This window comes from Hyaena hyaena, unplaced genomic scaffold (assembly GCF_003009895.1).
Source record: "Hyaena hyaena isolate Hyena2069 unplaced genomic scaffold, ASM300989v1 scaffold_733, whole genome shotgun sequence".
NCBI classification, from domain to species: domain Eukaryota; kingdom Metazoa; phylum Chordata; class Mammalia; order Carnivora; family Hyaenidae; genus Hyaena; species Hyaena hyaena.
Window position 1 is genome coordinate 154,647 of NW_024081367.1, and position 18,404 is coordinate 173,050.

The window sequence follows — 18,404 nt, forward strand, 5'->3', positions numbered from 1 at the left end:
TCCTTCCCAGTCACGCCGGCCGCCCGAGGATTCCTGTGCCGCACCGGGCAGCTCTTGTCACCGCTGCGTAGCGCCCACCCTCCTTAGCGCGCCTGCCGCCCCCTGCGCACAGCTGCCCTCTGCCCCCCAGTGACACTGACCTCCACTACACCTCAAACACGCCAGACACACGCTGCGTAGGCTTTTGCCCTGTGGCTCAGCTGCTGAATTCTGCCAAACATCTAAAGTAAAAGTCATACCAGATCTTCGCAAACGCTTCCTCAAAACGGCAGATGAGAAAGCACGTCCAGCTCAGTCTGCGAGTGTGCGTGACCACCGGCGAGGGGCAGAGGCCTCCGTGTCAGCCCCGACTCGTAGCGAGTGCTGCCGGCCGGGGCCCAGGCCCGACACCCGCCCCCCACGGTTCTGGGGGCTGGAAATCAGGGTGTCCTCACCCCGGGCTCTGGTAACCACCCTCTTCCGGGCTCGCGGTGGCGGGATTCTGGCTGGGTCCCCGCGGGGTGGCGAGCGGGCGCCCCGTCTTGTCCCCTCCTTACCAGGGCACCGGTCCCGTCGGCCCCGCCAGCCTCATCTAACATAACTGCCTCCACGGGCTCCACCGTCAAATACCCGCCCACTGGGGTCAGAGCTTCAGCACAGGGAATCTGGGGGGCACAGCGACACAAAACAGGCCTGTGTGCCATTCACCCCTCTGCCTGGACCCCGCCCATCCCCCACTCCTCACCCGGCCTCTGCTCAGGGCCACTCGCTCCCGAACTGCTCACGGCATTTCTTTCTGTCCTGCCTCCGTCTTGTCCAGAAGCGGTTCCATCTAAACTGCAGATGGAGCCTGCAGTTTCCGCTACATCACACCGCCCGTCCCGCGGACAAGGTGATGACGACAGACAGACGGATGGACCGACAGTTTGGACGAGCGGATCAGTGCCAGTCCCGGGGGAAGCTGAAGTGGTGGTGTGTGTGGAACTGGGGTGGCGAGGACACATGTGGGTACTCAGGCTGGCGACCGGCTCCTCGCAGCCCCCCGGGGCTCACCGGTTAATCCCCGGGAGCCCAGGACAGGTGATCGGGCACGTGGGGGCCTGGCCCCCTGGTGGGGGGTCCCTTTTAGACCACGTGGAGGCCGTTTTCTGGAACGGGGTGGGAACCCCGTTCTCTGTGGTTCTCTGTGGGAACCCCAGAGCCACGTGGGCCTGGGGCAGGAACAGCCCAGGACAAGACGGTGCACTGTGCGGGGCCAGCCTCGCCCCAGGCCTGTCGAGGAGCGGCCGTGGGGTTGTTCGTAGGGCCCCAGCGGGGAGGGGAGGACCTGGGAACCTGGGCCTGGAGGGGCATTTAGAACCACAGGTGTGGCTGGATGTTGAGGGCAAGGACCAGAGACCGGCCAGCGGAAGCCCAGACCCGTGTTCGCGCCCTTGCCGTCTGTCCAGGCTGGCATTTCCCCGGCTCAGCTTCAGGGGGACCTGCTCCCTGTGGGGCTTCTTAAAGGTGTTAGCGTCTCGACGACTCAGGAGCCAGGGCAAAGGGGGGCTTCCCTCACTCTGAAACCTCACCGCAGTGGCTCCGTTACCTGCAGGTGGGATGCTGCCGGGTCGGCGCCCCGGCCACGCGGCTCTCCTGCTTCCATGGCCCCCGCCTGCACCCCCACCTCCTCCCACCTATGTTTGCCGGGTTATGCTCCATTTCCGCCAGAGTCTTCCACTTGGGGTGAGGACAGCCCCTGACATCCTGGGAAAGAAGCCCCCCTAGGCTCCCACCAGCCGACGACAAGCAGAAATCCATGGGCAGCGAGCAGACAGGGTGTGACCGAGCTCCATGTGACCCTCTCGGCCGCGTGTCATCCGGTGGTGGCATCACGGGGCTGCTGCGTGCCCCCTGGCGTCCCTTGCAAGGGAGAGACACCCCGCCTTCCCATGGCGAGACAGAGGCTCCCGGTGCAGCCGTGGGACCCGCCTCAGGTCGGGCAAGAGGCCGTTAGTGCGGGTTCAAGAGCGCGCCGTGTGGGCGGCTCACCGGAGCCTCTGGTAGCATTGGGCGCCCCGGAAGTGCTGGCAATAACAGTGATTCGAGCTTTTTTTTTTTTTTCTTCCCTGAGCGCTTGTTTTGCTTTCTGGTGTCCCTTGTCCCTTGTTCACACACGTGGAGCTGATTTCGAGGAGCCCAGGAGCCTGCCTGCTGCACGCGCTTCGTCCCCGGTTCTGTGTCGGCGCCTTGCCTCTGCTGTCGTCCTGCTCACGCGTTTCCATGGTCTCAGCGAACTGGGTGTGTTTGGGTGACAGGGCGAGGGTGCCAGCCTTCTCCTCCCCCTGCCCGCGGAAGGGGATCGGTGCCCTCCTGGTCCTCTGGATTTGGGGTAAGCAGGGCCTGAGGAAAGCTCGGAGCAGAGAGGTGTCCAGGTGCATGAAGGCTCTGTGACGTCACAGAGGTGTGATGGAGAGGAGGGAGGTGCTCAGTGTCACGGAGAGCTCCTGGGGCTTTCCCCGCGAGGGGCTCTGCGACAGACGTGGACGCAAAAGGGTGAGGGAAGGGAGGGAGAGGCTTCCGGAAGTTCAGGCCACCGACTGCAAATCAGACTTCTGAATGCAAGTGTCAAGTTCTCGTGGAGACGGCACCGCAGGGGACCCAGCTGATATCTGGGTTACATTTGTGACGTAGATTGACTCCCTTCCAGACAAGACAGAGGCAGGATGCACATCAACAAATTACATGAACCGGAGAGCCCATCTTCCTTGAACTTGCCATCCTCTGGCGACCCATCTGTCTTCTCCCTCCTCACATGAAACTTAGGGGCGCTTGGTGAAGAAAACTTACTCCCCCCGCAGCCTGGGAACAGCAAGAGATTTGGGATGTGAGTCTGTTGAAGAAGGAATGGCCTCTAAGCTCCCGGGGGAACAGAACCACGTCTCGATGCCGCCTGTACCCACCTTCGTCTCCTTAATGCAGAGAATGGAGAGTTGATGGTAATTCACGCCCATGCACGGAAACATACCCTCATCTCTATGTGCTCTTGCTGTAAGTTGCTGGGACCACCATGGGGCTCCTGGGAGTCGTGCAGAGACAGCCGGCTATCCATCAGGGATGGGCACTCCCTTCCAAGCCGTGGAGCCTGTACTGGGAATTGCTTTTCCAGGCAGGGGTCACATTTCCCAGCCTCCCTGTAACTAGGCAGGGTCAAGTGACTGAGTGATGGACAGAACAATGTGGGCAGAGGGATGGATGTCACTCCAGTGCTATGACTGCAGACCCTCCCCCAGGACAGCAGACCCTCCCCCCTGGTGACAGCGGGTGTTTATCGCTCACTGGGGAGGCACTTTGACCTGTTTCTTCATATGTGCACAGGGTGGGGAGAGGGCGCTGGCATCATTCAATCCTTTCTCCCCCAGGTCCAGTGTCTCATGGAACATCCCGGATGCAGCCCTGGGGAGTTACTTCCCTCTCATTTTCTCAGAGTGTAACGCTTACCTGGGGAAATCTCCCGGAGAAGAGCTCACCTTCGCAGTGTCTGGAAGGTGCCCGATGCCGGTCATGGTGAGCTCCGTCCCGGGACCAAGCTGCCTGCATGCATGGCTGGTGGTGGCACTATTCTGCCTGCCTTACTGCACCTGAGCTACAATCTCCCTGGTCCTTTAGGAAGATGACTCACTGCTCTGACGCTTGGTGGACGTCTCCCCTATTTCAGGGGGCATGAGAGCAGTGGGGTGGGGGGCGCGGAGAGAGGATGGGGTCTCCTGGGTCAGGGTCCCACCTGTCAACTGTGCTCTCTCAAAACAAATTGGCCGCGGGCGCCTGGGGGCTCAGTCAGTTGAACATCCAACTTCAGCTCAGGTCATGATCTCACAGTTTGTGGGTTCAAGCCCTGTGTTGGGCTCTGTGCTGACAGCTCAGAGCCTGGAGCCTGCTTTGATTCTGTGTCTCCCTCCCTCTCTGCCCCTTCCCTGCTCATGTTCTATCTCTGTCAAAAATAAATAAATGTTAAAAAAAAATCAGCCACTAGAACCCATATTCCTACTGACCCCCGCGGGCTGGTACCCTACCCACTCTCATTGCAGATGAGGATCTGGGGGCTAAGTCACATTGCTAGTGCGAGTCAGCACCGAGGTTGAACCCTGTTTTCAAAGCCTGTGTGGACATGTATGGGTGTGTGTGCACTCATGTGCTCACATATGCATTCACACGTGTGCGCACTCACATGTGTGTGCGTGCAAGGGGAGGTGTGCACGTGGGTGTGCACCTGGAGATCGCCTCGCCTCCTGAATTCCAGCAGCCCTTACGTGAGTGGCTGACCTGGCAGACCTATAGCAACACGTGCTCGGAAATTCAGCGAAGCCCCCGAATCCCGCAGGCCTTGTTGGGGGGCAGTGGGGAGGTGCTCAGGGAAGCCTTCCAGGAGCAGAAGGAGCTCGGAGGACAGTGTGCCCTTCTGAATGTCAGTGCCTGGGCCTCACGGCCCCAGGCCCCAGCACGGGAGAACACCCCCCGCCCTTCAGTGGCCCAGGGGCCTCTGACCGGGTCAGGTGTGAAGTTCAGCACCTCCCTGGGCCCAGGGGAGTCCGCCAGCCTGGCTTCTCTGCCGGCAGCCATCCTGGCAAGGTGGCACAGCCTGGGGTCTGCAGAAGGACCCCTCCCCCCCCAGGTGCCAGCACCCGGAAAAAGCCTTCCCAACCACCTCCTTTATCAGCCCTGCCCGGGTGGTTCAGTAAATGACTCCTCTGGCCACACCGAAGGCTGGTGCTTCTCAGGGGCCCCATGGGGACAGAGGTGTCGGGTCACCGCCTCTGAGGCGTGCGGGCCTGCTCAGATGGTTCGGGGCTGCATCTCTGAGCACCTCCCCCCTGTCCTGGAGGCTGGGTTGGTTTCCCTGCTGCAGGTTATTTGGTTATTTACAGGAGAACATCCATTCCTACCCCCTTGGGCTGGAATCCCAGCCCTCAGATGGGACAGAGGCCGTGGGGCTGGCCTTCAGCCTGCTGTCGGAGATGTGGCCTCCCCAAGCTGCCGTGTGACTGCCTGTCTCCCACTCCCGCCCCCAAAGCCAAACATTTAAAATGATCCTGATTTAATTGGGCTAATTTAGGAGGAACGGCAGCCGCGACTTCGCTCGGGTTGCTGAGTCTCATTGAAAGACACGTTAATATTCTGATTCCAAGAGGGATCTGTGAATTCCTCAGTTACAGATAATACAATTATATTTCTAAATTCTTCCCCTAAATTAGTACAGATGGTTAAAAATACTCTCGACTTTTAATTAATCTTCCCGGCAATAGTCTTATGAATACAAATGGATCATTATCCCCTTCAGCAGATGGGGCTGGGGGTGGGGAGAGTCAGAGCCAAGTCCCCAGCAGGTCGCCAGGCCTCAGGGAGGTCCTGGGGCTATAGTCCTGGGGGTGGAAACGGGGCCCCCAACACAGTCCTCTCATTTCCTGCCTCCTGGGGTCTGCTGGGCCTGCCATGGTGACTTCCGTCTCTCGGGGGGGAGGGGGGGCTGGGAGAGCTGCCCTTTGCCCACCGACTGTCCGAGGGTCCCTTTGGTTGTGCAAGGGAGCTTTGAAAGGACCCAGATGTTTCCTTAGTTATGAGGCTGCTCTGCCCAACCTGCGCTTGTGTGCACGTGTGTGTGTGCACATGTGTGTGCACGTGTGTGTGTTCTAAAGAACTTTGCGTTGGGTGCCATAACTGAGTCTTTTATTGTCTGTTTGTGAGTCTGTCTACCTTGCAGGCATCTCTGGCTTGTTCTTTGTGTGCCCAGAATCTAACACGGGGCTGGCCCAGGCTGGATCCAAGGGCTTGTTGAAATTAGCTGTGCTTTGAAATTCAAAGCCAAGTTTCCGGGACTATGTCAAAGTAAAATCCTCCTGTGCATCAGAGGATACTAATGACAGAGTAATATGACAATGTCACAGAATGGGAGAAAATATTTGCAAACTACGTAACTGATAAGGGGTTAGTACGCAGAATATATAAAGAACGCCTATAACTCAACAACAATGAACCAAACAATCCTATTCAAAAAAAGGGCAAAGGATTTGAGCAGACATTTCTCCAAAGAAGACGTACACATGGCGAGCAGACACATGAACAGATGCTCGCCGTCGCTGGCCGTCCGGGAAGTGCAGATCTGCACGACAATGAGATGCGACTTCACACGCATCGGGTGGCTATAAACAACAAAAAACAAGTGTTGGTGAGGATGTGTAGAAACTGGGCCCTTGTGCTGTTGGTGGGAATGTAAAATGGTGTAGCCGCTGTGGAAAACAACCTGAAAAAATGAAAAATTACTATACGATCCCGCATTTCCACTCCTGGGCATAAATACACCCTGAAAATCAAAAGCAGGGACTTCAACAGGTGTTTGTACACTCACGCCTGTAGCAGTGCCGTTCATAATGGTTAAACTGTGGTGGGCGCCTGGGGGGCTCAGTCGGTTAAGTGTCGGCTCAGGTCATGATCTCGGCTCAGGTCATGATCTTGTGGTTCGTGGGTTCGAGCCCCGCGTCGGGCTCTGTGCTGACAGCTCAGAGCCTGGAGCCTGTCTTTGGATTCTGTGTCTCCCTCTCTCTCTGCCCCTCTCCTGACCACGCTCTGTCTCTCTGTCTCTCAAAAATAAATATTAAAAAAAATTAAAAACATTAAGAAAAATAAAACTGTGGGAGCAACCTGGGTGCAGGCCCACACAACGGAATACCATTCAGCCTTAGGAAGGAAGGAAATGCTGACACGCGCTCAGTGAAATAAGCCAGTCGCGGAAGAACGATACCGTATGATCCTGCTTCTATGAGGAGTCTAGGGTGGTCAGATCCACAGACAGAAAGTGTCAGGGTGGGTACAGGGCGGGTGCAGAGGGGCTATGGAGGGGGTGGGGTTCATGGGGCATCAGTCTGGAGATGGATGAGATGGTGAGGATGACAGCACAGCCACGTGAACGTGTTTGATGCCACTGAGCTGTGCACCTAAAAATAATTATGGTGGCAAATTGTACGTGTATTTTGCCCCAGTTTAAAAGAGGACAAATTCCCTTGTCAAGAGCCTGGCTCTGGATCCAGCTTCTTGCTGATGACAGGCCAGGGTGACCAGACATCTCCTGGGGACGGTGGGAGATGGGGACCCCATCAGATATCCAGGGTGGAGGTTCTCTCTAAGCTGACTTAGCAAGGCTCCTGCTATGCCGGACGAGGCAGGCCCCACGGGGTGGGCGAGGGGGAGCCCTACAGCCTTGGGGGAGGCAGAGGGGAGTTCAGAGTCTTTGTGAAGGCACATCAACTCCGAGAGAGGTCTCCTCAGCCTAGACCTGCCTGCCTGTCTGTTCAGGGAACTGACCCATTGAAACGGGTGGGCTGCAGGCGGATGCTACCTGTCTGGCGAAATGCTGTTTCTTCCAGGTAACTCATCCCAGAAAACTGCTTCCTGTCTCCCATAACCAGCTCCGCAGAGCCTCACGCCTGGGAGCTGCCCAGTCCTGCTGCACTGCTCTCTGGGCCCCGCACGGTCAAGGCCAGTGGGGGTGCACCTCTAGGATCAGAGCTGAGCTGTGGCTCCCGGGAGCGAAGTGTGGGGAGGGCCGGGGCTTCAGAAGGTCGAGGTTGGCAGTGCTCGGGGCCAGCGTGTGCTGGTGATGTGAACCAGCCGGCTCTCGGGCAAATGCGTGCACACCTGTGCACACAAGTCACCGCGTGTTTTACTGACGGATGCGCAGCACACTGTTTACAAGTAAGAATACAATATACACAGCCTTTACTGTAAATTCCATATGGTCAATTGATTCTTGCAGATTGCTGTTGCTGATTTTTGCCAAACTCCCGTATTATTCATAATCAACCACGCTTGCCGCGCTCCGACACGATGTTAGCTCATGCTTTTGTTCATGCTGGTGAGTGAGACAAAGCTACAACCACAGAGCTGCATGTCTGGACGTCACGTCTGCCGACGATGTGAGTGATTTCTTTGCTGAACCGGATGATGGTTTTCAAACACGGGGAGGATATTTCTTTCCTCAGCTGTGTTCTCCACAATGTAACTAACGAGTACACTCACAACTCACTTCCAGGTTTAACCTGCATCAGTGACACTTCGTCATTTCTCAGTCTAGAAAATCTGCGAGACAAGAAGTCAAGCCTTGATGTGTAGTGGTGGCCAATTTCCGTGGTGTGATTTCCGTGATCTCAAGCTCCTCGTGGGGACGTCGTGAGACGCAGGGCTGGGAGCAGGTGGGCAGTAAGGCCCGGCCGTGTGGCCCCCCCCAGGCACACCCGGTACCCTCGAGGGCACAGAGAACGGTAACGTGTGGTAAACTAATTAGGGAGCGAGGAATTTTGAGTCCTTGTTACTTTTGTTTTTATTATAATTAAAAAAAAATTTTTTTTAATGTTTTATTTTTGAGAGAGAGTGAGACGGAGCACGAGTGGGGGAGGGGCAGAGAGAGAGGGAGACACAGAATCTGAAACAGCTCCAGGCTCTGAGCTGTCAGCACAGAGCCTGATGCGGGGTTCGAACGCACAAACCATGAGATCACGGCCTGAGCCAAAGTCGGACGCTTAACTGACTGAGCCACCCAGGCGCCCCTGTTTTTATTATAATTTAACTGTGAATCTATGCACTAGATTTTGTAACAATGGCTGTGTTTTAACAACTGGCTCCTACAATCCCTGAAAATTTAACATGAGCTCCTACCAGGAGGAGCGAACGGGCTCGAGCACCCCCTGCAGGCTCCCTTCCGCCACCTCCCAGAACAGTCTGAACCAAGAGCATCCTCCCAAGGAAGCTGGCGGCTTGTGTAGTGACCAATACACACCTGTCCCCCAGGCCTGGAGCGCCCCAGGCTGCCGCTACACATGCAGATGTGACCCTTCACAGCTCGGTGGGTCGTGAGCCTCGGTTCACAGGTCTGACGGCTCGGGCACAGAGAGCACACACGTGTCGCTCAAAGCCACACAGCAAGTGCTCTCATTTCAGAGTCCATTCTGGGACTTCTCTTGCCATATCTTGCTGCCGGGGAAAATAATACATCCTTTTAGAATCCACTAAAAACATTCAGGAATTTAACACCGTCAGTCTTCCTGGCTGGACTCCGTTTATAAGCAACTACGGGCCTGAGGTCCCCTGCAAACGCCTTAGACCGCACACCCTCACTGTCACCCTTGGAGGAGGGGTTTGGGGGCTGTGCTATGGACTCTGGGTTTGTGTGACCCCTTGATTCATATGTTACAATCCTAACCCCCAGTGTGATGTATTAGGAGGTGAGGCCTTGGGAGGTGATTGGGTCAGGAGGGTGGGGTCCTCACGTGTGGCATTTGTGCCTTTTCAGAAGAGAGCTTGCCCTTCCTCTCTGTTGTCCTACATGTGAGGGCACCACAAGAAGACCTCCATTTGCAAACCAGGAAGCAGTTGCTGGACGCGGGATCCCGTACCTGGATCTTGGGCTTCTGGTCTCTAGCTCAGATGCCAACCGCCCAGTCTAGCCCCAAAATGACCGAGACAGGGAATTACAGAAGCTTTCTGAGGCTCAGTTACTCATTGGTAATGTGGTTGTGGTAATAAACAGGAATTTGGGGGGAAACACAATTCAGTCCATGGCAACTTGTGTCCTCGTAAGAAGAGGAAAGCATTAGATGAAGATAGACACACGGAGAAAAGGTCACTCGATGATAGAGGTGGATGAAGCAGTTACCAAAGGTCACCAAGGGCCATCAAAGGCGGATGCCCCCCACCAAGAGCCAGGAAGAGGTAAGGAAGGGTTCCGTTTGGAGCATGGCCTTGCAGACACATTGATGTTGCACTCCGGCTACCAGGATTGTGATAGAATTAATTTCTTTGTTTTAAGCTAACCAGCTTGTGACACCTTGTTATAACATCTGTAGGAAAGCATCACATTCATGAATTGACTATACTGACACCTTGTAGTTATGCCATTTTATGCCAACCCCATTTTCCCAACAGGTATTTGCTGAGCACCTTCTATGTGTCGTAAAACGTGCAAGGTTCTGGGGTAATAAGATTAGGTAGGACACAGTCTTTGTTCTCATAAAGCTTATAGTACTGTGGTTTATATGCACAAGTCAATAGAGCACAGCGAAATATTGTCATAATTACAACATGTGGGCCGAGCATGATAAGCCCTTGGGGCCACCTGGGAGGAAATTACAGCCCATCCTGGCGGAGGGGGGGTCAGGGCAGCTGAAGGATAATGGGTGAGAATAGCCTCAGGTGGGCACAAGGTGGGGAGAGACCAGATGGTGAGGTCCTGAGGCTTCAGCCAGAAGGTGAGAGGGAGCGTGAAGTGTGACAAGAACTGAGTCATTCCACGGACTGGACACAGAGGGCCAGGATGGGGTGGGAAGGAGACATGTGGCCGCAGAAGTCAGGAGGAGAGCTTTGTGCGGGACACTGTAAGCCGAGGCAAACTGAAGGAAACCAGGAACTTCATCCCCAGGAAATGGGGGTAATCAACAATTGTCATGATTTAATGTATTACCAGGGTTTAAATAGCTGGTGATGAAAGCCGGTTAATGACAACTGATCATGTCCCGAACCAGACACATATCCATGTGTGGCAGCACGCAGGAGAGTGTAACCGACGGCTCCTCCCCCAGAGGCAGCCGATCATGCCCTGACTTGACGTGGAGGAGGTGCACCTGCTTGTATTAACATGTTGGTCTGAAGGGCAGGCACCTAATTTAATGTACGTCTAGCAGTGCTCCGCTGAGATGCTCTCTGGGGGGTGAGGTGGTGGGTGCCACCTTCACACTTTTCCTTCCCCGCGCTTCAGAGTGTCATTATCTCATGGAAGGGGGCATCTGGTACCTGAATCTTTGCAGACACCGTGCAAGGACTGCCCTCAACTGCCTGACGCTGGAGGCCAGGGGAGCCTGGAGTCCCGGTCTCATGGGACTATAATAGTTGGTGTCATTCAAAAAGGAGCTCAGACCCCTGCTGAGCTGGTGCCCTGATTGCTGCAGCTGTTGCCAGAGGACAATTCTACATCATCTGGCTCTGGTGGCCAGGGGGACTTACACTTGTGGGTCCCACAGGACTGCAACAGATGGAGAAATAATTCTTAAACAGCTACGAACCCCAGAACACAGGAAGAGGCATCAGATCCAGGATCTCTGTCTTTCTGTGAAGGAGGCTTACTAGCTAATCATCATGGCTGTAGCCGGAGGGGCAGTCTTCTAATTAAACACACATCTGGGAGCCGACTGTAATCCTTCCCGGACACCTCAGAACGTAGATGTTATCTTCATGCTCTCCCTCTGCTGTGTTCCAGACCACTTGTGTGCAAGGTAGTTTACATGAACTGCTGCCCCAGATTTTGTGGCTGCTGTCCAGGGGACATCGCTTGGCACTGGTGCCCAATGGGGCTTGCACTTGTGGTCTCACAGAACTGTACATATTTACATATCTTAAAAAGCTGCTACCGAAAGGTCTGGCTTGCAAACAGCCTGGATCCAAGTACTGAGATTCTGATGGGTCTTGGCACATCTTCAGCAACTTGGAGTTATTAAAATTATAATAGGCTGCTTTGCACAAACACAGAAGTTTGACAACCAAGAGCTGGGGCACGGTTGAATGACAATGTTCTTCTCCTACAAGAAGTCACTCCTTCAAAACTAGGAGAGGTGATTGTCTCATCTAGGGCATAGAAGCTAACACAGAGAATCAAGCAAAGCAAAGAAACAGAGGATGATATTCTAAATGAAAGAACAAGATACAACCTCAGAAAAAAAAACCCTTACTGAAATGGAGATAAGTAACTTACCTGATAAAAGAAGTTCAAAATAACGCTCATAAGATGCTCACTGCCTGGGGAGAAGAATGGTTGAATATGGTGAGAACTTCAGCAAACAGAGGGAAAATATTAGAAAGTACTAAAGAAAAGTCACAGAGCTGAAGACAATAATTGAATTGAAAAATATACTTGAGGGGTTTAACAGCAGACTAGATGAAGCTGAATAAGGGATCAGTGAGTTTGAAGACAAGCCAGGGGAACTTATACAACCAGAGCACCAGAAAGAAAAGAGAATGAAAAAAAAGTGAGGCTAGTTTAAGGGACTTAAAGGACAACACCAAATGGGCTATCATTTTTATCACAGGGTTCCTAGGAGGAGAAAAAAGAGAGGAAGGGGCAAAAATTTTATTTGAAAAAATAATGTCTGCAGACTTCCCCAACCTGGGAAAGGAAATAGACATCCAGATCCAGAAAGCCAGAGAGTTCTAAATGAGAAGAACCCCCACTTGAAGACACATCACAATTAAAATGTTAAATGTAAATGCAAAGACATAATATGAAAAGCAGCAGGAGGAAAATCTCTCGTTACATACAAGATATAAGACACTCAGCAAATTTTTTTTTTAGCAGAAACTTTGCAGGCCACAGGTGGTGTGTGTAATCAACATGCTGAAAGAAAACAGTTCCAAGAATCTTCTGCCTGGCAAAGTTATCATTCGGAATTGAAGGAGAGATAGAGTCTTCCAGACAAGCATAAGCTAAAGGAGTTTGTCACAACCAAACCAGCTTTATATGAAATACTAAAGGGATTTCTTTAAGGTAAAAAGAAAGGGTGCTAAATAGTAACAGGAAAATTTATGAAAGAATAAATCTCATTGGAAAGGTAAATATATAGTAAAGGTAGTGGATTAATCACTTATGAATCTAGTGTGAAGGTTAAAAGACAAACGTAGTGACTTTTGTTTGTAACTAAAATTATAATAATTAGTTAAGGGATACACAAGATAAAAACATGTAAAATGTGACATCAAAAACAAAATGTGCAAGGGGAGTGAAAGATATTGAGCTTTAGAATGGGATCAAACTGAAGTTGTTACCAACATTGTTACAGATGTAAGTTATTATGTGTAAGCTTCATGGTAACCATGAAACAAAAACCTATAGTAAGCACACAAATAATATAGAGAAAGGAATATAAGTATACCATTAAAGAAAGTCATCAAACCACAAAGGAAGAGAATCAGGTAAGAAGAAAGGAACAGAGAGGAATTAAAAACACCAGCCAGAAAACAATGACCAAATGGCAAGAAGTACGTACTTATCAAGAATTACTTTATTTTTAAAAGTTTTTATTTTGAGAGAGAAAGCATAAGTGGGGAAGGGGAAGAGAGAGACTGAGAGAATCATAAGCAGGCTCCGCACTGTCAGCACAGAGCCTGATGAGGGGCTTCAACCCACAAACCCTGAGATCATGACTTGAGATCATGACTGAACTAGGAAGCTTAACTGACTGAGCCATGCAGGTGCCCCAATTATTACTTTAAATATAAATGTATTAAATCCTCTAATCAAAAGAGTGGATGAGTGGATTTTTTTAAAAAAGACACATCTGTATGCTGTCTACGAGACCCACTTTAGATGAAAAGGCATACATTTCATGCAAATGGAAATTAGAGTAAAGCTGGATAGTTATACTTATATCAGAAAAAAATAGACTTTAAAATAGAGACTGTGGAGTGCTTGGGTGTCTCAGTTGGTTAAGTGTCCGACTTTGGCTCAGGTCATGATCCTGTGGTTTGTGGGTTTGAGCCCTGTGTCAGGCTCTGTGCTGACAGCTCAGAGCCTGGGGCCTGTTTCAGATTCCATCTCTGTCTCTCTCTGCCTCTCCCCCATTTGTGCACGGTCCCTCTCTCTCTCAAAAATAAATGAACATTTTAAAAAATCCCAGAGGCTGTAATAAGAGACATCACCCTGTCACCCACTCATGGGGTCCTTATTGCTATCTTAGAAGGGAGTAATTGAGTTCCAGAATTCCATTCTGAGGAGTGGCTTTCTTTCTCTTTCTTTCTTTCTTTCTTTCTTTCTTTCTTTCTTTCTTTCTTTCTTTCTTTCTTAATAGTTGGTATTTGTTTTTTTTTTAGCATTTTATTATTTTATTTTATTTTTTACAAATAGTTTATTGTCAAGTTGGTTTCCAGATAACACCCAGTGCTCATCCCCACAAGTGCCCTCCTCCATGCCTGTCTCCCCCTTCCCCCCAACACCCATCAGTCCTCAGTTTGTTCTCAGCATTCAAGAGTCTCTCATGGTTTGCCTCCCTCCCTCTCCCCCACTATTTCCTCCCTTCTTCTCCCCCACAGTCCTCTGTTAAGTTCCTCCTAATCCTCCTATACATGCAAACATATGGTATTTGTCCTTCTCTGCCTGACTTATTTCGTTCAGCATAACACCCTCAAGGTCCATCCATGTTGCTACACGTGGCCAGATTTCATTGTTTCTCATTGCCATGTAGTATTCCGTGGTATAGATAAACCACATCTTCTTGATCCATTCGTCTGTTGATGGACACTGAGGCTCTCTCCATGTTTTGGCTATTGTTGAGAGTGCTGCTGTGAACATTGGGGTACGTGTGCCCCTCTGCATCAGCACTTCTGGACCCCTTGGGTAAATTCCTAGCAGTGCTATTGCTGGGTCATAGGGGAGTTCTGTTGTTAACTTTTTGAGGAACCTCCACACTGTTTTCCAGAGGGGCTGTGCCAGTTTACATTCCCACCAACAGTGTAGGAGGGTGCCCGTTTCTCCACATCTTCGCCAGCATCTAGAGTTCTCTGATTTGCTCATTTTAGCCACTCTGACTGGCGTGAGGTGGTATCTCAGTGTGGTTTTGATTTGAATTTCCCTGATGAGGAGGGATGCTGAGCATCGTTTCATGTGTCTGTTGACCGTCTGGATGTCCTCTTTGGAGAAGAGTCTGTTCATATCTTCTGCCCATTTCTTTACTGGGTTGTTTGTTTTTTGGGTGTGGAGTTTGGTGAGTTCCTTACAGATTTTGGATATTAACCCTTTGTCTGATATGTCATTTGCAACTATCTTTTCCCATTCCGTGGGTTGCCTATTAGTTTTATGGATTGTTTCCTTTGCCGTGCAGAAGCTTTTAATCTTGATGAGGTTGAGGGGTGCTTTCTAAGTTTGGTTTCGATTCCTCAGAAGCAGAGCCTGAGACAAGGACTTGGGTACAGGTGCTTTAATGGAGAAGTGATTCCAAGGAGTAGGAGCAGGGATGGTGGGAGGGGAATAGGGCAGGAGGAAAATTCAGTAAAAGAATTTGCTAGGGAGATAATTACCGCTGTATTCAGCTGAGCTTCAGTCCCAATGGGGACCCCGAAAGCATTGCACAGAATGCCTCTTGTTATTGCACCTCTGAAGAGAGTGAGACAGGGCCATTTATCTACCACCTGCCGTTTGTTTTTTTTTTTTCAGGGTTGCCTCTAGGGTGTTATCTTCTCCGTATCCTGAGCTTTATGGGAGCCAGTGCAGAGAGAGTCCTGATGCAAACAAGTCTGGGGGAAGGGTGGGGGCGGAGGGGAGGAGACCGGGGAACTGTCCACACCCACAGTGCTGAAGGGTCCTGAAGGTCTGAGGGTGGAATATCACCACTGTCTGTGGGGGGAGGGGCGGGAAGGGGGTGGGGCCGACCAGGGGGAACTGTCCACACCCACAGTGCTGAAGGGTCCTGAGGGTCTGAGGGTGGAATATCACCACTGTCTGCTTCTCCCGACAAGCAGATTTAGATCCAAAATGCTTCTGAAACACTTGACCACATTATCAGCCTGAAACCTTGCCTGCCATACACATGAATTTGCTCCAAAAATCTAATTTCCTTACCTATAGTCTTGGCATTTCAGCTCAACCTCTAAAATCCCTATGGATTTATATTAATGGGGCCACACAGCATCTGTGCCAGGAGAGCAGAGGGCAGCACACCAGCTGGGAGTCTGTCTGGAACTTGTTTGTCAACTCTCATTTGTGGAGGGGAAAGAAACAGGCAACCAGCTGTTGCATCTGTGTGTGGAGAAAACATCGTGTTGATTCCGGTTTGTGTATTTTGGTCGAGTAGTCTGCTAGGGCCTCAGGGGGTGTTGGGTCAGGACACTGTAATCTCTGGCTGGGATAAATAGTGGCTGCCCCATTTTTCTCAGTTTGGGCTCCTGGAGACAAACGTCAGCTGTTTCATCAAAAACAAAGTGTTCCCTGGTGGGAGAGTTTAAACAGCTCACCGATGAAGGGTATTACTTTTTCTTCTACTTCTGAAGTCTGCCCTGGTTTTTCCTTCTGCCTGCAGTACCCTTGAGTTATAGGTCTCCCAGCAATAAAAGAGACATAATGTTCACCTTTCATGAGTGAGGGGCCGAGGAGCACTTGCTAAAGGCTGTATGTGGCTCTCTGGAAAATGTGCTGTAGCTTCGACCTTGCTGGCTGCAGAAGACCCATCATGGGGGACAGAGCATCTTGGATGTGGGTGGTTGTGATGACCATGCGGGCATAGGGAAAGCTTGTGAGCAGGTGGTCCCTGGGGTGGGACCTCCTGAGCACATCATTAAATGCTGGGGCAGTCGGCCGTGGATTCTGTGCTCTTGAGCCCCCAGCACACCAGTGGGGGGGGAAATGAGGGGATATAGGGTTTACGGATGTAAGTAATTCACAACCTTTTAAAAAAAAACCTTTCTGAGAGCTCAGAATCCAAGGCTATTTCCCCAGTGGGAAGAGAGTGTGTGCTGGGGGCAGATCTGGAATTGAGTCTTGGCTGCCCATTTGTCAAGTAGTGTGACCTTGAGCAAGTTATTAAGTCTCTCTGAGCACTGGCTTCTTCATCTGAATCAAGGGCATAATCCTCTTCACCTCATAGAGTTGTCATAGGGATTAATGAGGTGGCCTTGCATGGGGCACACAACTGAGCGCTTGGTGCAAGGTCACTCCTTTCCCTTTTCCTAATCATATGGAGAAAACCGAGCTCTGTGCTTCCATTGCCTGGAAAGCCCATGGGTTTGGGAACGATGAGCCACACGGTCGTCTGCCGACCTCCAGGCAGTCTGAAGAGTGATTATAAGAGTGGCTTCAGATGTTGGAAGCACCAGCAGTTACCTCTTTGATCTGTCTGCTTTAAAAGTTCTATCTCTACACTAGCCTCACTGTAGGCTTTTTCAATACTGCGAGACTTCCTAATACCCTTTAAATAAAGATCAAAAAGAAGCCAGCCCTTGGCAGCATCTCCCATTTCCTGCTTGTCAGTACCCTGTAGAGGTTTGGGTTGAGAATCCCAGTGACTGGCTCATGAGAGAACTGAGAATACTATACATCTGGGCTCCAAACCAGTTAGGAAAACCTGGTCACCTGATGCCTGACCCAACCCCTGATCTGTCTCTTTCTGAGTTTCTGAAATAACAGTTGTAAATGCTTTTATGTTCCAAGGATAGTTTTAAATGCCTGGTATGAATTAATGCATTAATTCCTCACAATAATCTATAAGGCAGTGACCATTATTGTCACCTGATTATACAGATTGGGAAACTGAGGCACAGAGAGTTGAAGTCTTGCCTAAGACCGCACAGAAGCTAATGCCAGAGCTGGGATTTGGGACTGAGAGTCCATGTACATAACCACACAGCTGCGGTATCAAGGACTCAGCCAACGGCCAGGTCGCAGCCCTACTGTGCTCCACAACAACCCCTTTTGTACAGAATGTGTCTTTCACCTCACTTCAGAGACAACCTCCCCCCGGCCACAGTGCTGTCCAGGCCCTTGAGAAATGTGCCGAGCACATTTCTGGGACCCACCTTCCCCACAGCATCTAGGGGAGACTTGGGGATGGAATATACAAGTTGTGATGTCCTGGGGCATCAGTGGCTGTGGGGGTCTGGTCACCCATTGCAATTGTCTCATGACAGCAAGAAACACCTGCTCATTTAATGCCGGGTCAGTTGTAGGTTAAGTACAGAGCTGGGAAGCATTTTCACTCTGACTTTAAAAGAAGGGCAAAAAGGCAGAGAGAGCCAAGTTTGCTGCCCAGATGCCATCGGCCCCTTTGTTATTTCTGTTCAAGAAGTGGGGGCGGAAGGCCCTGGAAGTGAGCAGATGGGGCAAGGGAGACTTGGATGGGGGAGGACCACCATCAGTTGTGAGGTCAGCAAACATTTGTCTTCAAAGAGAGAAAGTCTCAAGTAAGGACATAGGACAAAGACTGTGTGTGAGCACCAGGGAGTGTGGCCAGAGGGGCATCAGGCACCACCCCCAGTGCCCAGTGTGCCCAGTGTGGGAAGTGGGTCCTACACCAGGGAGCGTGACCAGAGAGGGAAGCCAGCACTGCCCCTTATCTCATTGCTCTGGAGGGCAAGGTGCATTCCAGATCTGTGAGGACATCCTGGATGAGGACACCCAGGACCCCCTTTTCCATCAGGATTACGAGGTGACCTGAGGACGGCATGAAGCTGGGAATGAATAAGTCAAGAAGGAGGAGGCTGCCCCTTAACACCTCACACATGCACATGCGTGCACGCCCACAGCGCATATGCATACATGTGCACATGCGTGCGCGCGTGCGCGCACACACACACACACACACACACACGTGCCTCCCCTTGGCTCAGACTCCAAGGGCAGGGGAGTTCTAGGGCTTTCCTTTAAGGCT

At 51.5% G+C, this 18,404-nt stretch overlaps 1 long non-coding RNA gene across 1 annotated transcript; it reads left to right on the forward strand.

Moving 5' to 3' along the window:
* Positions 1-7,328: 7,328 nt before the first annotated feature.
* On the forward strand, positions 7,329-8,291 carry LOC120220899. Its single transcript, XR_005525682.1, has 3 exons — positions 7,329-7,376; positions 7,766-7,925; positions 8,042-8,291. It is a non-coding gene; the product is annotated as an uncharacterized LOC120220899 (long non-coding RNA).
* The last annotated feature ends 10,113 nt before the right edge of the window (positions 8,292-18,404 follow it).